General features: G+C 40.9%; 1 protein-coding gene and 1 long non-coding RNA gene across 3 annotated transcripts in view; both read left to right on the top strand.

Moving 5' to 3' along the window:
- COL4A3 (collagen type IV alpha 3 chain) overlaps positions 1 to 17849 on the top strand; it is a 133595-nt gene that overhangs the window by 2043 nt on the left and 113703 nt on the right. The window lies entirely within an intron of this gene.
- On the top strand, positions 1810 to 9850 carry LOC109264965 (uncharacterized). Its single transcript, XR_002078960.2, has 3 exons — positions 1810 to 2221; positions 6639 to 6888; positions 8975 to 9850. It is a non-coding gene; the product is annotated as an uncharacterized LOC109264965 (long non-coding RNA).

Here is a 17849-nt window from a genome sequence, read left to right as displayed (position 1 = left end):
GTAATCTCTTCATGTAGCTGGTTCTAACAAAAATGCACTTTGCATAGACTAGGAATGCCCGACCCAATACTTCTGAGCATGCTATAGTAATCTCATTTAAGTCAATGTAGATTGTCTGCCAACTTTAATCCAGGAGCAAATAAGTCCAACAAGCAAGAAACCTAAAGGGAGTATATGTTGTGGGAAGTGTATGTTGAGGCAGAGGTCCAGAGCAGGGTTTGCACATCCTTCCAGACTCCAAAGAAGAGGTGAGGTTGGGGAAGGATGAAGAAAGAGGGGTATGTAAAGATCAGCCTGAAAAAGTGATGCTCTATGATCATGCAACCTCTAATTATACCAATTTGTAATTATGTTGTCATATTCCCTTATTCTTTTTTTTACATGTAAAATTTCTGTCTTGAATTTGGCCAAATCTTGGTGATTTTCTTGCTGATATTACAATTAATCCATTTGTATTATTTTTAGCATCACTTGAAGCAAGTCTTTGTTACTATTTATAAGAATTATCCTTTCCATTGCACTTGCTGAATTACATAAAAAGTGTCATTAGAAACCATGAAATGTCTGTAGAGAAAAGGAATCATAAGTTAACCAGTAACTCGTCCAAAGAGTGCCAGCCAGCAAGGCTCCCTCCACAGGGTAACTCTGGCATTGGGCAGGGCACTTGACCTCTCTGAACCTCAGTTTTCTCATCTGTAAAATGAGGCTGAAACCCCTGGTGAGGCCAGCAGGTGAGATCATGAGTCAGGCCATGGAGTAGGGGCCAGTCTTCAGGGCCAACCATTTGTGGGCATTCTAGACTCCAAGATCAATAATGCCAGAATCCCTGCTTTTCTCAGTGGAGAAGCAGGGGCAGTTGGGGGGGTGGGGCGTGGTAGTGTCCAATTTCCATTAGAAATCTCTCAAAGTCTCTCAAAGTCTAGATGTTAGCAAATAAGTCAAAACTTTACAAAACACACCGTATTTTTTGTAAAGGGCTAAATAAACTTGGGGCCAAATAATGTGTAAGTGCGGGCTAAATTGAGCCTTTGGGCCACGGTATTTATCGTCTTGGTGGTGCACTAGTTACAAACATCATTTTGCTCTAAATTTCTGCAATTGGATGTTAGCAGTTTCTCAAAACAGGGAGAGAGTAGCGATGTCGAGCCCACATTCTGAGTTCAGACTGGGTGGAACTGTCCACCCACACAGTTCGTTCTGAAGTGCCCTGAGTGAAAACCAGTCCCTGGCCTGTCTGTTCAGCTCATCCTCTGGTTCTACCACCATGGCCAGGCCCAGCTCCGCAACTTGAACCTGGGAGGAGGTACACTGCTGTTGCCTCAGGCAATAAATCGATTTAGGAGATGGGCTGGAGACAGTGCCTCCTTTGATGTCTGTGGAAGGTGAGGTTCATGGTTTGAGGTATGGTTTATCGTTCTTTTTGCCTTAAAGACAAAGCAGAAATACAAAGCAGACAGAGCAGAAATACAGCAAGCAAATATCAGGAGCTGAATAACAGCTGCATTTATGGAAGATGCTTTCTCAACTGGTTTCATGTTTAAATTTTAAGAATGAAGTTGAAGCAAACAAAGTGTAACAGACACCAATTTATTCATCCCTGAGATTAGGCAAGTATTAATAGGCTTTGACCCGTTTGTTCTCAGGTCTCTCCCTTTAGGGAAAACAATATGTATATATATAAAAACTCCTCCACATGTTCTTTGCCCCCTCTTTTGTGCATGGTTCTGTATTTATCCAGTGTGTGTGTGTGTGTGTGTGTGTGTGTTAGTCACTATGAAAAATAAATGTTTTCGTTTTGTGGTCCTTCAAATGCAATAAATGGTTTCACATTCATAAGCTTGCTCCCCTCACTCCATATTATGGTTTTGGATTTTATCCATGTTGATACATATAGATGTGATTCATGTATACACATATGGATGTGGTGGTTGATGCATAGTATCCAGTTATACAAATAAAGCACAGTCTCTTTTTCCATTCCCCCTGAGCACAGGAAGTTGGTTTCCATGGTTTTGTTTTACAAAGTCGCGACAACGTAACTGCTCCGTGTAGGTACCATTGTGACAACTAGGTTTGGAATTCCTAGGTAGAGTCCAAAGGGAAAGCATGCTTTAAGTTGCATGAGGAATTGCCAAACAGACTCCAAAATGGTGGAGCCAATAATGTGCCAGAGTATCTGCTTCCCTACATCCTCAGCAAAACTTGATGTGTTTCGATGTGAGTATGAATAAGATCTTGTTTTGACCAGGGAGCTCGTGGATCTTTTCATGTTTTCATTGGTGGTTTTTATGTACCTCGGGGTGAACTGCATGGACAGCTCTTTGCCTACTGATCTGTTGTGGCCTTGCGCTTTTTCCTCACTAAGAACTAGGAGTCATTTCTATATTTTGGATGCCACACTTTTGCCATTTAAATGTGCAGCAAGTATGTCATTCCAGTGTCTGATTTATCTTAAATTTAGCTACTGGTGGCTGAACATAGAACTTTTTTTTTTTCCTCTGCAATCTCAAACTTCCCATTTTTCCTTGATGTTTTGTGTTTTGCATCTCATTAAAGTAATCCTTTTCTTCCCTGGGATTATTAAAATGTTCTCTTATGTCAAGAAAAAGTTTTGTAATGTAACTCCTTTGTATTTAGGACTCTTAATCCTGGAATTGTTTTTCTACTTGAGGAATATGATTTTATCTTTTTCCATATATATGATAAATTGTGCCAACATTATTTATTGAACAGTCCGTTCTTCCCCCCCCCCCCACCCCTGCTTTGCAGTGTTACATCTGCAAACGTGTACCAAGCACTCATTCATATAGGAGTCTGTTTATATTCATTCATTGGTCTGTTTTTTCAGGGCTTTAACTTCTCACTATGTTTTCAAGTTTTCTGTTTCTTTAATTTGTAAGTATTTGATATTTTTAGTGCTATTGTCAATGTGTTTGTCCCCAAAATTTAATAGCCTAACTATCAAAGATACAGCAAACATGGTTGAATTTTTATTTTGACTTTATTTTTACTTTTTATTTTTTTTAACGTTTATTTATTACTGAGAGACAGAGAGACACAGAGCATGAGCAGGGGAGGGGCCAAGAGATGGAGAGACACAGAATCTGAAGCAGGCTTAAGGCTCTGAGCTGTCAGCACAGAGCCCAATACGGGGCTCGAACTCCCAAACTGCGAGATCATGACCTGAGCCGAAGTCGGACACTCAACTGACTGAGCCACCCAGGTGCCCCTGTATTTTGACTTTAATCAAGCAACTCTGAATAGTCCAAATGCATTTAAGGCTAACGACCTTCCCCCCAAATACTGCTTTTACTGCATCACACACATTTTAGTAAGTGGTATTTCAATATAACTAAATTCAGAATCCTTTCTAATTGATTTACTTGTCCTATGGGTTATTTAGATCCTTATTTCTTAATTTCCAAACAGAGGGAGATTTTCTAGTTAATCTTATTTTTTAATTAAATTGTGATGGAAATGATATTCTGACTTAAAGATAAATATATATACATGTATATATGTATACATATATACATGTATATATATATTTATCAATTAGGTCGAGATTTTTTAGTCATGTTATTAAACTTGTACGTGCATATTTGTTTCTTATGTATCCTACTCAGTGCATATTTAATCTGAGAGTCTATAGTTTTCATCAAATCTCAGATATTCCTGATTTACATTTCTCCTTCCCCACTCTATTCCTGGCATTCATAGGATGCATCCTGGACCTTCTCATCTTTTTTCCATTCCTCCTAACTCCTTATAAGAGACACCTTTCATATGCCACTTGGGTCCTCTGGGTCCCATCTTGCTCCTGGTCTGTGGGCACTGACTTTCCCCAGTTGCCAGCTTGGCCACAGACTTTGTACCTGGAACAGCCTAATGGTTCCTCTAGACTCTACTCATGGCTCCCTGTTGGACCTTAGAGGTATAGGGTATTAACACCTGTGGGCAAATCTTTGACCAGTGGTGATGGGAGCCATTGGATAAATTCTCTCCCCCCCCACCCCCACAGAAGAACTGTTCTGAACTGCGGAGGTTACCCCAGACTGTCCACGAGACCAGTCATCAGCTGGACTTGAGACCAACTTGGAACATTGTCAGCTTCTGCCTCAGGGGCTTCGTCCCCTGCGCTGCCCCTGTGAACCCTTCCCACACCTCTTTCAATTTTTAATTCTCTCTTCTGCTGTTTGGAAATTTCAGTAGATTGATTTTTCAATCTATTGTAATTTTCAGTGATGAAAAAAAAAAAAAAAAACAACCTCTGGATGGAACCGTTTGACATGGTTTATAACCCCAGATCTATTAATTATCAGCTTTTAAATTTTTGTCTCAACTTCTTTATTTTAAAATGGAAGTAAGAGACTCACTTCAGGATTTTATGAGGATTCAGTGATTTAATACTCATGATACATACTTCACTATATCTGTCACATAGTAATCGTTCAATAAACGTTAACCATGACTATGTTCATTCGTTAAATTTTAATTTCAGTGACGGTTCCAGAGGTCTTTTCTGAAGTCTAAATCTGTTTGGGCTTTGGGATTTTTTTTTGTCTTTTCTTGTAGATTTTCCCCCATTTTTATGCCTTCATTCATTTTACACATACTCATTTCATACTCAATACTTTCTGATTCTTTTTCAATGATTTCATTGAAATCAGGTCTGGGCCTGTCCTGTTTCTTCTGTGTCTAACGGTGATCACCCATGGGGAGACAATGTGAATGAGAAGTTTGGGGGAAATAAAAGCTTCCTCTGTCATCATTCAGCCCACACCACCCCCTCCATTTCACCTCATTGCTCACAGATTGGAGCTGTTCTGTCCTGGGATTAAAAAAACAACAAAGTAATTCTGTGGCTCCCAGGAGAATTGTTTCCCATTAGAATAGACTTATTTAGTAATGGTTTGGGAGGATGGGGGCACCAAACACTTTTCCTTTCGTGTTCTCAGGGCCACCCTCCTCTAGGCCCTCCCACTGCCTGCTTCCTTCATACATTCTGACTTCCACTAGATGAGTGGGGGTCAAGGCCAACAACAGCAAAGCCACCAGCTTCCTCTCTCAGCTGCCTCTCCCTCTCTGAGGAGAGTTTTCCTTCTTGAGCTTTTCTCTGGGGTTGTAGTAGCTAGTTTGTTTTCAGGCATGATCCCTAGTAAAACTGTGAATTAAATGAAATCTGTCTTTGCCTTTCCCTTATAATTTCTGCCCTGTTACGGAGAGCACAGTAATAACTGCCTTGTGTTAACTCTGGGCAAAGTTAAATATTGCTTGTTAAATATTGCAATTGATGAAAAAACCCTCAAACCTCTCAGTGTACGATTCCAACAGGGCTGTCTGGTTTGCAAATGCCCTGTGGTCCTTCATCATGTGCATTTAACCATGGAGTAAAAGAGTTTTTCCAAGATCAGTAAAAACACATGGTGCTCAGAGCATTTTTGTTCTACAAAGTTTGTATCTGGTCTCAGCCTAAACTTTTTAATCATAAGAGCCTTGCACTGTAGATTATTTGTTTCACCGCCATTTTCAGTTTCCGAAAATAAGAAAACTGAGATCATATCAACTTTTTAACAGAGTAGACATCTTCCCTATCAGCCCAACCACCATGGCCCTGGCCAGTTGCTTAATCCCTCTGAGTTAGCTTCATCTCTAAAAATCAGATGAGAAAGACTCTTCCTCCAAGTTCTATGTTTATCTCACAAGATCCCATTGCTGGCTCTTGTCTTCTTGAAACTCCCATGGCCGTCTTTCCATCCCTCTTGGGGTTCCTTCTTCAACTGCCAGTTAAGGCCTCTGGCTTCAGAAGTATTTTCTAGCGAAGAGTGAATTAAAGTATATTGGCTGTATAGTTGTCCACTTTACATGCTTTCCTAAGCTCAGATAAGTAAGCATCAGTGTCCGTATCATGCAATAGAAATGTAACGTGAGCCACAGCTATGAGCCACATACGTTATTTTAAGTTTTTCAGTAGCCACATTAAAAAAGTAAGAAGAAACAGATAAAATTAATTTCAGTATATTTCACTTCTCCCCATGCATTCATGATTTTATAATTTCAGCATGTAATCACTGTTAGAAACACTAGTACATGTTTTACGGTCTTTTTTTTCATATTAAGTTTTCAAAACCTAGTGTCTGTTTTGCATTTCTAGAACATCTTAATTCAGAGTATCTACGTTACATTTCAAATGTCCGTAGCCACATGCGGCCACCATCTTCGATAGCACAGATCACATACGTGGTGTCCGGATACGAGAGGGAGAGCCAGTCCATAAGGTCATATCCCTGAAAGGAACATATTTTGTATGCTTGTTTGCCATAAGAAATAAGCACACGGCAAGGGGTGTTTGAGTGGCTCAGATGGTTGAGCATCCAACTCTTGATTTCGGCTCAGGTCATGATCTTCTGGTTCGTGAGTTCAAGCCCGTGGCATGGAGCCTGCTTGCGATTCTCACTCTCCCTCTCTTTCTCTGCCCCTAGCCCACTTGTGCTCTCTCTCTCTCTCTCTCTCTCTCTCAGATTAAATAAATAAACTTAAAAAAAAAGAAGTCAACACACATTAAAATGACAAACTTCAATTAAAGACAGTAGGTCAGCATGGATTGTACCTAACTATCTGTACAACTTTTTCTCCAGAAAATCAAGGTAGTCGACCTTGGCTATCACGCTTAAAGCTGCACGAATTACCACTTGTACATATTTGATGATATTGTGCCATTATCAAAATATGAGTAAGGTGTGTACATGAAGAGTTGAAAACACATCACAAAACAGTGAACATTTGGCAACAGGAAAGGAGAAAAGGAGACACACATTGGAAACCAACATGCCACATCTTGCCTATCAGCTTAAGCTCTAAACTAAATTGCCGCTACAACTTAGCCAAGTAAGAGGTTTAGTGTTCCCTTAAACCAGTCACTTCCAAAAGGATCTCTGTTTTTCTTATCTAAAAATGGTGGTACTATATCTCTTGCAAATAAAGTATTCAACACGATGCCCAGCTTTTATAGTCTAGCTACGATTATATTATTATTATTATTATTATTATTATTATTATTATTATTAAAATCAGGAACGAGATAATAGGACAGAGACATAGGCATGTGACCCAGGTCCTGGCAACTCAATGATAAACAAACTGCATTCCTGGCCACGGTGGGATAGAGAGTCCAGGGGAACAGGGAAGAGAGACAACAGGCCTATAAACATATAGCTCTAGATTGTGGTACCTGCTAGGAGAGAATAGGATGTGGTGATGGAGAAGGGGAGCATTTACCTTAGCTAGGGGTCAATGGGGAAAACCTTTCCAAGGCACTGGCTCACGTAACCCATGAGGCTTCCATGGGGACTCGGGAATGTGGGAAGTGCTGGGGAATGTGGTCCAGACCAGGGCTCTCAACAGTGGAGAGAGGCGAGATGCTTCTAATTGTATGGCTCCTGGGCTGTCAAAGAATAAAACCAAGACTAAAGGAACTTCTACAAAAAGAAGAAGAAAATCCCTGAGTTAATTTACTCACTATGATGGAATACAGATGCTGGGTATTTTGCTAGAGATGGGGCAAGGTATGGGAAACAGGGAGTTAGAGGGGCAGGGGCAGGATGGTTGTGCTAATTAAGGATGGGAGATTGCTCCCTAGATAAGGTGGAATAAGTCCACAGGACTATACTTTTAATGTTTGCACTTAACCAATTCATATTTTAACAAAGAGGCCATGTAGTATGTTTATGCTATTCACAAGACAGTCGCTTTAGTAATGGATGAGTAATGAATTCACACTGCAACTTGGTGATGGGCCCACGTGTAAAGTGAGGTGCTGAAAATGTTCTTTCATTCCCTTTGACGTGTCTGTGTCATCCTCTCTCCTCCGCCTCCCTGGGACACGTTTGAATTTGCCAAATGTGGCTGTGAGGCCCAGGGCAAGAAGGTAAAGCTGGGCCAAAGAGCCCTTGTCCCAGCTGACATAGGTTCGGGCCAGAGAGGGCTCTAGCCAGGGAAGAATGAAACCCAGGTTAAGGACCTGCCAGCCGGAGGTGAAGACCCCCAGGTCACTCACAGGACCCACAGCACCAGCTTCCCCTCCTGGTGGCCAGAAAGGCAGAACGTCGTGTCGGCTCCTCCCCCACCCACCCCAACTGAAATCTGCATATTAATCAGCTCCACAAGGGATTCCTGGGTCCGGTATTGTCTGGGAACTGTGCCGGCCTTGGTAAGGACCCTGGAGGGTCCCTCAAGATGCGATGGGATGGTACTGGAGAGTTTCAAAAGAACTGTGACACGATCTCTATTTTAAAGTCTTGTATGACTGTCACATGGAAGAGGTTGACTGTTCTCTTGGGAACCTAGCCTACCTAAAGAAGAGGTGACAAAGCAGGAAGCAAGTCTTGTTGGTACTTCTTCTCTGGATTCTGGTACCTTGGCAGTCAGAAAGAGACTGGAGAAGCAGTCTAGATTGACAGAGCAGTTGTTTAATCCGTCCCTGTTGATTGATTCAGTGCAAGTAATTCGATACTCATTTATGTGCACAGAGAGGAAGGTTAAAAATCCAGTCTGATGTCCTGTCCATACAATATCAGGCCATCAAAACAATGTTTCCACATATCATTGTAGGTAGTATATATGTGTGTGTGCCTACGCACATATAAAGTATACATTTAAAGAGTATTTGACATTCTCAGTATTTTGGTATTATTGCAATGAGATAATAGTTTTTAAAAAGTATAAGCCTCAGACCTATTTAAAAATGTAATGGTATAAAGATCTGTTATTTTTCTGACAGTAGTTTTGGGGTAAGTTAGGAATTTTCCATTTTTAATCTTTAAGATTGATGTTGGTTAATTAGATTGTATCTCCAAATTCGTTTCTTAGAGAAGTGATCCCAGTGTTTAAAAATGAGTTCAAGTGTATTTAGAAAACTTGGGAAGATTTGTCATTATGTAGACAAAACAGGTCACTGGATTTTTTTTCCCGCCAGGATATTTTGTTGTTACATGAACTTCTCAAGGAAAATTTCTACAAGCGGAAGTTGAGAAATTTGCAGTATTTTCCCTCGAATCAAATGTCAAAGCATATCTGGAGAGACCCAAAACAACAAGGTTAATATTAATTCTCTTTGTTTAACCAGATGATAGGATAATTTTATTCTGTTTATTGTGTATAATATCAGGAAAGCTGAAGCATTCACATGCTGGCTTTAAAAAAATTTTATGTGTTGTTCAAAACTTGGCCAGTGCTTAAAAGTACCAGAAGAAATGTAAAAATGAAAATTACCCATAATCATATTACCCACAGATGATTACTGATAACATTTTGGTCTTTCTCTACCAGACTATTTTTTTATTCTACTCTTTTCACCCAACAATGGGCTGGTGAAAATTTTATGAGTTATTAATTATTACAAGTATCATCTCTAGATGTCTACAGAGCACTTCATTGTAGGTTAGCACCAATAACTTACTTAGGTAATATCTTTCTATTGAATTTTTGTGATTATTTCCAGTTGTTTAGACATAAAGCTGCCATGGAAACTTCTTGAAGACAAACATTTTCTAAGATCATACTTTAAATAATTTTCCGTGTAGATGCTTTCTTATCAAAGGTCTGGTTTTGTGCATTTCTGAGTAAGATGGAAAGGGAGTATCATTCATGATTTACAGGTAAGGGTCTGACCCAAGAGAACTCATCAAATTAACGAAGGAAGTAGGTTTAGACTTGGGACCAGTCAGTTAAGCATCCAACTCTTGATCTAGGCTCAGGTCACGATCTCACGGTTTGTGTGTTTGAGTCCAGCATCAGGCTCTGCACTGACAGCATGGAGCCGGCTTAGGATTCTCTGTCTCCTGTCTCCCTCTCTGTCTCTGCCCCTACCCCATTTGTGGCATCTCTCTCTCTCTCTCTCTCTCTCTCTCTCTGTCTCTGTTTCTCAAAAATAAATAAATCAACTTGGAAAAAATATAGCTTTAGAATTGGGAGTTCTGGTTATTTGGGTTCTTTAGTAGGACTCTTTCTTGCCAAAACCATCTCAGATGATTGAAAAGGAGTGTCAGATGTCACTTTATTCATTATTTAAATAACAAAGCACTATTTGCGATAAGATGATTTTTAAAATGCTTCAGTTATTCGGAAAGAACTGAATTCGGAAGCTATACCCTTTTACAATCAAAACATCAATGAAATACTTTTACTTACTGAGATATTCTTCATCTCTGCAATCTGGAAAGAGCTCTACCTATTTCCATGTTGCTTCCCCTACTGATCTCCTGGAAGACGTGTTATGTCTTATTTATAACACAGACAGCTCCAACTCTTGGCAGGACCTTTGGTATAAGTAGTCCCCAGTGAATGTTTTGGAACGGGGCCAACATTGTATTTTAAACACTAAAACTAAAAAGGCAATAAAGAATTAGTAGATTCTTAAATCCTTTGACAAGAATAAAAACAAAGCATTTATTTTCCAGGTGAAATGTTGAATGCACCATTCATTAATTCAGCTGGATGCTGGGACCAAAGGTAGATAAAACCCACATGGTCCCTCCTGCCCTCATGGAGTATGCCACCAAATGAGGGCTTTAGATAAGGACACAGACAATAACAAGAAAATTAGATATGCTCTCACAGGGCAAATACGGAAAAGCAAAATTTGAGTGGAGTTGAGAGGAAGAATAAAGATCAGTTAAATGTACGAAAAAGTGAACACGTGGGCTTTATGGTGTAACAGCAATAAATTGTGGAACGACAATGGGGCCAGGAAGTGGTAAGTTTCCAGTGGCTTGAAAACACAGCTTATCTTCAAAGTAAAGTACTTAAGGAGCGCCTGGGTGGCTCAGTCGGTTAAGCGACCGACTTCAGCTCAGGTCATGATCTCACAGTTTGTGAGTTCAAGCCCCTCATTGGGCTCTGTGCTGACGACAGCTCAGAGCCTGGAGCCTGCTTCCCAGATTCTGTGTCTCCCTCTCTCTCTGCCCCTCCTCCGCTCACGCCCTTGTCTCTCTGTCTCAAAAATAAATAAAACATTTTAAAAAACAACAACAACAACAAAACAAAGTAAACTACTTAAAACTGTTGGGAGTGCAGAAAGCAGCACGTACAGTTACTGATAATACTTCAGTCAGCTTCCAGCCTCCACCCCTTCTGGAGCCCACATCAGCATTTAGATAGCAGTGCTCTATACGATACACACATGAACGGGATTTCTCTTCTTTTGCCATGTTAGGCAAAAGCATTCCTGCAAACCCTTTCCAGTTGTGAAAAAAAAAAAAACCTAAGAACAGTCCTGTATCTGAAATCTCATCAGGTGAGTTTCCTACTGATTGCAAGCCAGGGTATAGGCCCATGCAGACGTCAACACTCTCTAAGGTCGCACATACGCTGGAGAAGACCAACGGGTAGATTTATCGAGCTCTGCGGGTGCCTGTGCTGTGCCCATGGACCTTCAGAGCTTCTACCCGCTGTGACCTGCTCAGGCCTTTCAGAGACAGAGCGTTTAGAGCCCACGTGACCTGAAGGAGCAGCATCCCCAGCCCCCAGGAGAGCAGTCATAGAGGCAAGGACATCTTGGGACACCCTGCCATCCTAGAGAGATCGCGCAAGACAGCAGTATGCCCTTCCCCCCATCCTGTGCCGGAAAAAAGTCACTGTTGCGACAGTTTGGGGCAAGCCACTTGCATTCCAAGACTCTCCATTTCCTCAATCATAAAATGTGGTAGATAAAACCTATCCCTCCTCTCTCCAGAAATAATATAATTGAACACATTTTGCATTGTACAAGTGCCAAGTAGTATTGAGACAGGAATGAGCTTCAATATCAGCAAAGCAATAGTCCAAATGTTTCTGATACTCATTTAATTCTCCTGTTATTTTGTGACTCAGTATCAACTTCCTGGAATGTATTAAGGAGTTTCTTCTTTTCAAAAATATTATTCAGTGCATTCTTTGCTGCTGGTATTTTCTAATAACATTATTTGGAAACATCAGCAGAAATGGCATCCTCCCTCAGCACTGTCCCCGTTAAAAAATGAACATTTTGTTTCCCTTACACCGCCCCATGTAAATACTGATGCAAAACTCATCCAATGATTCCATCGCTTTTACGGTCACCTGCCAAATACCTCACCTAAAATACCTGTTAATTAGAGAGAGAGTTCTGGGCAACACTTAATAGTAATCATTTGGTCCTTTCTTTCAAATATAGGCTTTTTGGCATGTGTTTTTAAGAGAAGCCATGAGCCAGCTCTGGCACACAGCCTCCCTCGGATTCCACTAATGTGTAATCGGCAGCAACAGGGTCGGAAGTGCAAATTCGCTTGGTGCACATTCACTGAGCACCTACCTTAAGGGCAGTACGCTATGCGGAAGATACTCTCGGAATATCCTTTATTTTTTGTATTTAAAAAAAAATTTTGTTTTAGTGTTCATTTATTTTTGAGAGGGAGAGAGACAGTGCAAACAGGGGAGGGGGCAGAGAGAGAGAGGGAGATACAGAATCTGAAGCAGGCTCCAGGCTCTGAGCTGTCAGCACAGAGCCAGACGCAGGGCCCGAACCCACGAGCCAGGAGGTCGTGACCTGAACCAAAGTTGGATGCTTAACCACTGAGCCATCCAGGCGCCCTTCCAAATTTCCTTCAAACAGGAAGGCTCCTTGGGAAGTTTATGATAATGAAGCCACTGGAACTAATGATTGGACTAACTGAACAAAAATATTTTTTCTACGCTGATCTTTTTTTCCTAACAATAAAAGTAATACACGCTCATTTGTGAACATTCAGGATATATAGAAAAGTATATATATTTTTTATTTTTTTAATGTTTATTTATTTTTGACAGAGAGAGAGAGAGAGAGAGCAGAGAGAGCATGAGCGGGGGAGGGGCACAGAGAGAGGGGGACACAGAATCCAAAGCAGGCTCCAGGCTCTGAGCTGTCAGCACAGAGCCTGATGCGGGGCTTGAACTCACAGACCGCAAGATCATGACCTGAGCTGAAGTCGGACGCTCAACAGACTGAGCCACCCAGGCACCCCTAGAGAAGTATGTTTTTAAAAAGCACTCGTAGTAAAAGAACCTAAGGGGACCCAGTGTTAATATTGTGTCATATTTGTGTAAAAATGAGATCATATGGTATAAGGCATTTTGTATCCTGCTTTTTTGACATTATATTATTTCATTTAACATCTTTTGAAAACAATTACATACTGTTACATCATGTTTATATACCAAGTTTAGGTTTATTTAACCTAAATTTTTGATATAATAAACAAAGCTATGATGAATTCTTGCCCGCATATCTTTTTGTAATAGACTTATATAGTAAAATTATTAATTAGCTCAGCTGGTATTTTTTTCTTTTCTTTTCTTTTCTTTTCTTTTTTTTTTTTTTTTTTTTTTACCACAGATTCTACTTGTCAAATGACAGACACGGTTTTAATACCAGTAAGCAAAAACAAAGCAAAATCATGCCAAATCCTATCATGGAAATATAACTAGAGATAAAATTTCAATATATATTCTATTGTCTTTTTTTTTTTTACTTAATCCAGAATATGATTTGATGTATGATATGAGCCAAGGAGCTAATTTTTTTTAATTTCTCAAATTAGTTAATTTTGCCAACATTATGTTTATGATAATCTACCCATTCCCACATTGACTTCTAGTGATCTCACCTCTGGTCAAAAATGAACCAAAAGAATATCTTGGCTAGAGCCAGGGGTTTCTTGGGACACAGAGCTGAAGATGAGATGCATGGCTCCTGGCCACAAATAAAGTATGGGTTTTGCCAGTTATTTTCTTTGTTATAGACCTAGAGTCAGTCTTGCATTAGATAGATTTAAAGACTCTTGCCTCAACCCGCTCACCATTTCACAGTGCCCCTTCATCCCTCACCCTTAGCTCTAAATCTGGAAGGAGATAGGCTCAAAAACCCCCGCTAATCATTACCATAGGGCATCTCATTGGTTTTAGACGATTCCAGGCATTTGGAGAAAATGAGCCATTTCCAATCCATTGGCCAAAGAGCAAGATTCTCTCTCTCCCCAAATATCACTCCTTCTACCTCATCTCCTCTTGCTTCCCTCGCCCATTTTTATGACCTTCCCACAGGTGACAGTTGGGCTTAGGATCTCTTGGACTTTTCTCTAGGTTTCTTGAAGGCCAATCTGCCTTAAACCACGCATCGGAATGAAACTAAATTGATTTCCTTATATCAAGTTGAGCAGTAGCTTGGTAAGCACGATAGTACAACCTCAGTAGATTGTATAATGACTGCATTCTAATCTCAGAAGCAAATACAGTTGCAGGGGAAAAAATCAAATGGAGATAAAGAAAAGACCTTAAGACTCCACGATTTTGTAAAGGAGGAAAATGTTGGAGATTTTGACCTACGCCCGTTGAAACAAAATATCACCTGGACCCGTTTTGAACCTCATCATACGTATGACTCCTAAACTTTTTATGTAATCAGGTTAGCACGAATGCAAAGCGTTTAACATGTTCCGATGCAAAACCAGAAGACCAATTACTCTTAACATCCGCCCATTAACATACCGTAAATGATTTACTTGGGAATCTATTTCAATAAAGTTCACCTTCAGAAAGTGGCAGTCAGAAAAGCTTCACGAAAACCAGACTTGTTTTCACGTCGAAACTGCTGTGCTTTTTCATTTGGAGAAATCACTGACTTGCTCTAAATAGAGTGGGCTCTTTGTTGTTGTTATTATAAGCTTTCCTTGGCCTAGAATTTTCCTGTTTATTCACTATGAGGAAGAGCGTGCTTTGTGTTTCTAACATTGGAGTGGTGGTTCCTAACTCTGTAGGCGTATTGAAGGTAGTGATGTTCATCATAATCACCACAATGAGCTGTGACCCCCGAAGAGGTGATCTCCAGTGGTCTGTATCTGGGGCTTTCCGGAGAAGCACAACTGGGCACAGCTGTGCATTAGAATAAATTAAGGGCTTCTTAATTACATTCATATTTTCTCCCTGAACTCTTAAGTCCATCATTTCTCACCATTTTTGCCATGAGGACCCTTTGCCCCTGCAAAACTTTTTAACAGAGACAAACATATTTGAGAGGATAGTTAGAAAGTCAGTCTTTACGTAACTCATGCCACCCACAGCCAGCTGCGTGGCCCTGGCTGAGTTGGTGAACTTTGTTTCCCTTATTTGTAAAAGGGGGACAACAGGATAGACCTGTAGGTTTATATGCATGATAACGATTACGTACAATGGGGTCTCTAAATGCTTAGCAGTGTGCCTAGCACGTTAGGCGCTCAGTAGGTATTCGTGGTGGTGAAGGGTGATATTTGGCAGCCGTTTGACCAAACCTTCATCTGGCTCCTACCTACTGGAACCCACCAGTCAAAAGTCTTTACCCTTTGCTTTACAGTCTCTTGCTGTACAACTGAGAGATCAGTCGGGCTATTCATTTTTTAATATGAGACTCTGATGATATCACAAAGTCTTTGCTTTAATTTTTTATTCCAGTTTAACAACAGGAACAAAGATAAATGACATTGTATTCGCAGACATTGGATTTTTGAAAGATTTGACTTTTGAACGTACGTGAAGTAATTTCTGTATAAATAGATTCTTGAGTGTTATGCATTTTCCGAAGGAAGTAGAGTGGTTCTGTTTGTTTGCTTACTTGCTTTGCCATTTTTTAAAAAGATTTGGAAGTACATATATAAACATCTTGAATTGTGCTGCTTAAAATAAGCATTTGGGGCCAAAGAGCCCGGGATAACAGTGACCAGCATAAGAACAGGGTGAATCTGGGGAATTTCTGAGAACCTGGTGGCCCAGGAACATCTGAATGTTCCAAACAGAGACCAGACCAAAGTAGTGGGTGGGAATAAGGGCAACACAGATCAGAAGGCTCATTGGAATTCATCTGACTTCAGACTTTAGGTCAAGTCAGGTAGAGGATTGACTCGAACTTGGTGGTTATCAAACTCGGCCAGAAGAGCCTAAACAAAGAGGAGACAGTATGTCTAAGGTCAGTAGAGGGGGCAGATGGAAACCAGGTGACAGGAGAAATCAGAGTGTACTGACATCTGCTCTTTTTTCCTGACCTCTCTCCTGTCCCCCTCTGGTGGTGGCATGTCGATTTTACTTGAGGGAGCTATCATCCCCTCATTGCCAAGGGCGTGGGCACATGACCTCAGCTGAGCCAGTAAGTGCCCTCCCCCAGGAATTCGGATCTTCAACTGAAAACGCAAGGAGCTTATTCATCCTGACAGCAGTGCCCTGAAAAACTTTCCGTTCGTTTTTGTACCTTGATCCCCACAACGGCCCTGAGGCTGGTCTTTTCTGAGGCCTGTTTATTTAACTTTTCTTCAACTTCTGTGTGCTGCCCCATGTCATTCCAACAAATTCCTCTTTTATCATTGAGTTAGCCTAAATAATTTCTGTTGCTTGCCACCAAAGAACCCTGGCAAGGGTTCAGGAATCCAGACAACAGTCTGGCCAGCAGAACTGGTGGGTCAGCAACCTTCTCCCCTGGCCAAGAAGCCTCTTATATTAACATGTGAGGAGAGAGCTACCCTCAGGAGCAACAAATGCAGGCCAGCAAGTGCACATGGGTGAACTCTTGCTAGGAAACTGATCTGGCAGTTGCCCAAGATGGACTGGGGGAATGTGAGAACTGAGTTACTGGTTAATCATTGCTTATCACCAAATTGAGGTGCTTTCTGTTTTGAATGCATCTAGTATGATGAGTGCCAGCCCAGGTAAAATCAATGTTGACTCAATCAATCTATTTAAAAAAGTGGAAACTATTGAAATGTCTCTTCCCAGAAGATATCACTTGGAATAACACCTTGACTTAGACCCTCATCAAAGTAACCTTCCTTGCCAGCTTGGTTTCAGCCCTCTGCCTTGCTGATCCAGGCCCCTTGAGCAGTTATGGTCCTTGCCTTTTGTACCGAGAAGGATCCGGTCAAAATTTTTGCTGCACGCTGTCCTTTGGTATTCATTTCTACGTCTATTGTCATGAAATACGTCTTTGCACTTTGCAAGGCATGCCTTTTCTTCACCAGCAAATTATTTTCTTTAGCTGCTTCAAATAATTTAATCTGAACACGTTTGGAGGTCATACACAGAACCAAACAAACCAAATAAAGCGTTTGAAGTATATGAAAAAAACCTAACCCCGTTTTTTTCATCACGCACATTTTGGAAAAATTCTCTACACACGGGCGTACACATTCTTGACCCTTACGCCTCCTAGCTGTTCCATTGGACTTTTGACATTAGGTTGAATTTGTTTTTTAGAAGTGGATTCGGCCAACCAACCAAATTGTAAAAAAAAACCAAAAGCTTCCGGCCAAGTGCAAGGTTTAGCTGATTACTGATTAAATGGAGAATGGGTAGCTCGAGGCAAATTGCCCCAGGGCTCTCAGCGATTAGCCCGGGTGGTTAGCACTTGGTACTACTAGTCAGTGTACAAAGATCACATAACATCTCCATATGGCCTGGTTGACCTCTGGCTGTCTGAGAAAAAGTGGTGTTTGCTCTTATGCGTATGGCGAAACGGTCACTGCTGCTAGGGGAGGAATATAAATGTAACTTGAAGATGGTGTGTTCACCTTCGAATATAAAAAGGATGTATTATGTTTCATTTGTCAGACGGTGCACCAGTTTTCCCCCATTTCCATCATCATATTACTGTCTTTACCTTTTATGCGTATTTGGCCCTCTTGAGACCAGAGGGTGAGGCCCTGCTCCATGGGTACTTACGGTCCCCACAGAAGAGGGTGAATATTCCCCATCACTAGCCAGGGAAGAAGTACAAAGAAAAGTGAAATTCAGAAAGAAAGCCTTAGGCCAGTTCTCATCATTTAGTCTGTGCAATAGTC

Source organism: Panthera pardus, unplaced genomic scaffold, assembly GCF_024362965.1.
Source record: "Panthera pardus isolate Hobbes unplaced genomic scaffold, ASM2436296v1 HiC_scaffold_10, whole genome shotgun sequence".
NCBI lineage: Eukaryota > Metazoa > Chordata > Mammalia > Carnivora > Felidae > Panthera > Panthera pardus.
Note: the sequence above shows the minus strand (reverse complement) of the source record. Positions and strands in the feature narration are given on the sequence as shown.